Raw genomic sequence first — 5,342 nt, forward strand, 5'->3', positions numbered from 1 at the left:
AGGAAGAAGATATTAAATTAATGAGAGGGATGGAGAGATGAGTGCTGAGAAATTGTTTGAATGTTGAAGAACAGAGTCAAGGAAGAAGATGAAAGCAAGAGAAAGAATGAAAATATGATCAAGAAAGGTAAGCTGAGAGAACAAGGAGGCAGGCTGGAAGCACTGGAAGCACAGGGCTAGCAAATACCACAACATAAGGAACTTGAGAGACAGCCAGAGCTGCCCAAACAGGAGGAGAAAGGGAAAGGAGAAGAGGACACCAGGCTGGCAGTGTGTCCCACACCGGCTCAGAGAGGGAATCACCCTGCCTTGTTTTGGCATTGCATCTCCTGCTGTATGGAAGCTCACAAGCTCATCCTTAGTCATGGGCCCTCTGGAGTCCTGGAAGACAGAAAATGAGAGTAAAGGGATGAAAAGCAGAAAGTGAGTTGATCAATTTAAAGTTGACTTAGTACCATTCCTTTGATAGGAACTAAATAGCCAAAGCAAATAAAGCTGCTCTGAAATAGCAATTGACAGGACAAAATGCAGCAAGTGCATGAGAAGAACTTTATCAGAATTACAACACAACTCATTAATTTGTATCACAGTAATAATGTTACTTTAAAGTTAACACCAATATTTCAAAGCAGAAGGTCTTCTGAAACTCTAGCAACTAACTACAAACCCTTTACAGCTAATCAGGATCACTGCTTCAAAAGAAATTAAACTGTCTCCACCCAGTGACTCCACTGGCATTTGATCTACAATTGGCTTGAAGTTAAAAATTAATTACCCTTCCAACATATTGATTACATGACTATAAACATAAAAGCAAAAGCCCAGAACAATGTACACTGACCCTCTGTTGAAACAGTATGTTTGTTTTCAAAGGGAAGCTAATTAAGACAAGCTCCCGAGAAGAGAGGAAGACAGCAGTAAAACTAAAACCAACAGTGCCATCTAGTGCATCAACGCGCTAATAAAGAGCATCATACAGAATCACGCGAACTATATTTCAGCTATTTCCTGATGCTAACTAAAAGTGGCTGATAAGTGACAATCACACTCAAGATGCCTGAAGTCCCAAGAGGTACCATCAGAGAATACATGACTTCTAGACTAACAAAGTCTAACTTTGTATTTACATTTGTATAATTAATAAAGCTATAAAGATAAATCTGTTTGATTAGTACTGTTGCTGTGAATTAACTGTATTAAAGGTTTTACCCTGACAATAATCCTCAGGCTTCTAGATTGTTTATTTTCAAAAAAATTACATTGAAACATCTCTTTGTTGTCTTTAGATGGCATTTTATAATAATATACTGTACAATAGATTAGAATCTCTGCATATCCCTTGTGGTTTTTTATTAAGTATACATATATATACACACACACACATATTATATATATATCAATGAGCAAAAGTAGAAAGCAAGAAAAGAAAAGGACCATTTTATTTTCTGTAGTTTATTATCTGTTTAGAACCTGCTAAATATATCTCCTGCGAATGGATATATACAGATCCAACTCTTATCAGAACAAAATAAGTCATTAACTTTTTTTTGTCAATATGTCACTGGAAAAACCTGTAGGACTTGATTCTAAATCTTTAATCTAGAACAGTCAGTGTCCAACCCATGTGAAGAGTCCTTACAGAAGCAAAAATTTCACAGATTTGCTCTCTGATTTTGTTGACACCCAATTTCATGCTTCATTTAAGATGCACTGTCTCTCTGGGCAATTCAGTGTCCTCTATTATTAACAAATGTTGCCTTTCAGGAACATTGAACACTACCATGGCTTCCTTTTCCCAAAACTCTAAAGTTCTCACAGAGCATCTGGCATCATACTTGGCCCTCTGCACTAGCTTAAATACATTCATTGTCTGTCACCTCTTACCTCAGATTGCCTTATTCTACCAAAGGGAGCCTAAAATAAAAGCTGTATATCCTGCAACAGGAAAAGAAAGATTAGCATCTTGATGCCAATTGCCTCAGTTTCCTTTCTACTCAGAGGAGTCATATTTCACTGTGTTTTTTTTGTACCCGTAGCCTGGTATCAGTAATCTTTAATCCATAGGAAATAATGTCAGGCACATCTCAGATGTCATTTGGCACATAGATGTATACACTATGCACAAAAGTCAAGCACATATCCTTCAGATTTTGTAGTTCAGTCAGGACTGAAATTCCTCTCTACTGCTCATCAGTTCCTTCTGTGGCATTAGTCAAACTATTCCATCCACACCCCCACACCCACTAAAACAGTTTCACTACTTGTTTTGGTTACTCCTTTGTTTCTGTTTTTTTTTTTTGTTTTTTTTTTCTTGGCTAACATAAATTCCCATAAACAGAAAAAAAAAATGCAGAGCTGACTTAGACCTGCCCATTTTAGTCTGTTCCCTTCCACCTCACACAGAGGGCAAAAGCAGGTGACACCATGGGCTCCTCCATCACACACAACTATAAAATACCAACTTTGCCAAGTTAAGGCTGGAACAGTTTTTAATGTCAAAAGACAGAGCTTATTAATAGCCCATATGAAGAAAACCTTGCCTGGAATATAGCCCACGAACAGAGACAATCTGTATTGTACAGAAACTGTAAAGGGCAACATGTTATAATGAAAGAAAATGACATGAGATCTGTTTCCTTCTCCTCCCTACCCTCCCACTTTCCCATTCCTTTCCCAGTTCTTTTTTTTCCCTGAGTAGCAGGAAAAGTCCCAGCAAACAAAGCAGGAACAATGGTGGCAGCAGTAATCTAATGTGACTCAGAGCAAAGAAAAGATTGCAACTAAGAATATAAGGCCAAACCTAGACACAAGTAAGTAGCAATGAAAGGTAAAAAACTACCATGAATGAAAAAATATAGGTCCAGCCCTCACCAGCTACACGAGGGAACAGCCAAAAAACAATATCCAACGCTGCACTATGAGGCAGGTCACATGAGGAAGCTGGATTCAGTTATAGCATGTCTGTAAGTAAGTGCAATTAAGTTTAGAAACAGCTTTTCATGTCAGCATATCAGCAAGCAGCACATGAAACAGTGGTTCTCATATCTGTCTCACCACCTCCTGTCTATCATCATTCCTTCCACAGTTTTTCCTGTGTTATCAATCTTGAACCCTGCCACCAACCAGCCACCATTAAATTTTCAAGAAAACTCTTTGCTTTCTCCTGCATTGCACTTTAAGCATCTGTAAAGGCTCCTTGCTGCCCTTCTTTTCCTGCCTCCCTAAAAATTACTTTTATGTGAGGGCCACAAAAATTTGACAAAGAGTAGTCAGAACAGAGACCCCTCTCAGTCATGCTAAATGTTATTACCTTACATCTTTGGATACCCCACTTCTGTTTGTATCTTGTGTCATCTCATCTTGGTGATCACAAGAGGGAAAAGACCCCTCTTTGTGCTGTATGTCCTGGTCTGACATGAGAATAAAAACAGAAGTTCAAAATCTTCTGGTGAGGAAGGAAGTAGAGCACTGCATTTGCACTAACTTTCCACAGATTGCAAAAGCCTGAACTTACCATCTGGAAATAAATTATATGAGGCTTTCTGTCAGACTAATGATCTGTATCGGTCAGGGATATCATTATATCAGCAACAAGAGGAGTTAAAACAGGCACAGATGAATAGCAAATGCTATTCTCTAAAAATTAGAAAAATAGTTAAAGGTCATGTGGAATACAACTGTATTCCCTTTCCAGAATTAAAAGCATTTTCTTTGGTTCAAAATAGTTCATTTAGATACTGAAATTTAGTGAGTTAAAAATTACTACCAAAATACCAGTCCTAATATATTTCAGTCCCAATTAATTCACATAAAATGCTTATTTTATGTGAAAATAAGAGGCTAAAAAGAGGAAAACTGTAGTATTTTTTGTGAGAGTAAGCATAATGTTTACTCTCGTATGTATTTTCTGAGTAGGGAGAAATGAAAGCAGTATAATCTGACACTTAATCTTTATGTTACTTTTGTTCTGAGTTGTCCTGCTTAACCAAAAAATTATTTCTTGGGAGCTTTATGACTGGATGAATTTCCCCTGCGTTTGCATTAGACCTCTGCCAATCCTGTTTCATTCCAGTTAAGAGTTGGGGAGAATTCGACTACCTATCCCTACACCCCAATTTACTGCAATAAAAAAAGAAAAACATAATTGTTCTCTTATTATAAACTCCTCAGGAATAGACAGAATTACTACCCTACCAAAAATCCCATTCCCAGAATGATAATCAATAGTGGAAGTACCTTCAGGAATTTTTATCTCTTGTAAACCACTGAATAAAGGATTCTCATTATGAAGCCTATGAAGCAGATCACAGTGGAGTACAAAACAAGCATGAAATACAACTACGGATAATTCCTGCAGTCAGTTTTGTAATGCTTGTGATATTAGTTTTGCTCTTTGCAGTAGACCTCTGTACCATTTATAGCTAAATTCAGTGAAAAACTAACGCTTCAAAATAAGAAAAGAAGCAAATAAGATGAATGTTAGCTTGAGACCATGAACAGACATATAAAACTTGGCATTCCCCGCTGCACACATGCTGCTCATTTGCCTGTAGCCTCCTCCCTTGATTTCTGATCATTCAGTCTTACCTGAAATGGCCTATGGGCATCATCAACTCCAAAGTCCAAGCGGTGAAAACCCTGCTCTCTTGTAGAGAGAGAAAGACCTTCTACTAATTTCCAGAGAGACAGAAAATTGAGAACAATGCAATTACTATAGTCACATATTGAGTAAAGGAGAACAGTAAGGTAAATTCCTCAGTTTATTTTACACACTAGCTGTTTTCGCTGCTTCCCTGTGTAGAGATAAGAAAGGACAGACCTCCCAGTTAAGGAGATCTTGTGCCCTAAGGCCACAGGTGAGTTCTGTGGTGTAGAGGCTATTGTAAGCCACTTACACCATTGTCTGTGTCCGTCTTCCATAAAACACTGCGGAGAAAAAGACTTTTTAATAGAATAATATGATTTTATCAATACACAACACAGCAACTCCTTTCAAGGAGTCTTTGAGGATTTTTTTAGCTGACTGGGGTAACCAATGAGATACTGCTACTGATACTCTCATGGTAGGCACATCTACTAAATATTTCTTTCTATAGAACTCTTTTATTAAATACTCTTTGCTAACTAGATGAGATGAAATACACATCTTCATTTGATGGTCTGCCTTTCTGTAATAAATGAATTATGAAAGAAAGTGTGTAGATACCACAGAGGTAACAACTATACAAAATCTAAGAGAGAGAGAAAAAAATCTTTTTCTATTTTTCAAAATGTGTTTTCATACAAGACTCAATCTTATGGTCTTTGAAAAAAATTAAATCCTGTTTATTGGAAAGCTCATC

At 37.3% G+C, this 5,342-nt stretch overlaps 1 long non-coding RNA gene across 1 annotated transcript; it reads right to left on the reverse strand.

Moving 5' to 3' along the window:
• Positions 1–328: 328 nt before the first annotated feature.
• On the reverse strand, positions 329–2,864 carry LOC106488576 (uncharacterized). The gene is made up of 3 exons (XR_001293231.1): positions 2,840–2,864; positions 1,885–1,935; positions 329–381 (listed from the first exon to the last, which is right to left on the reverse strand). It is a non-coding gene; the product is annotated as an uncharacterized lncRNA (long non-coding RNA).
• Positions 2,865–5,342: the final 2,478 nt, after the last annotated feature.

Source organism: Apteryx mantelli, chromosome 1 (genome assembly GCF_036417845.1).
Source record: "Apteryx mantelli isolate bAptMan1 chromosome 1, bAptMan1.hap1, whole genome shotgun sequence".
Lineage (NCBI taxonomy): Eukaryota > Metazoa > Chordata > Aves > Apterygiformes > Apterygidae > Apteryx > Apteryx mantelli.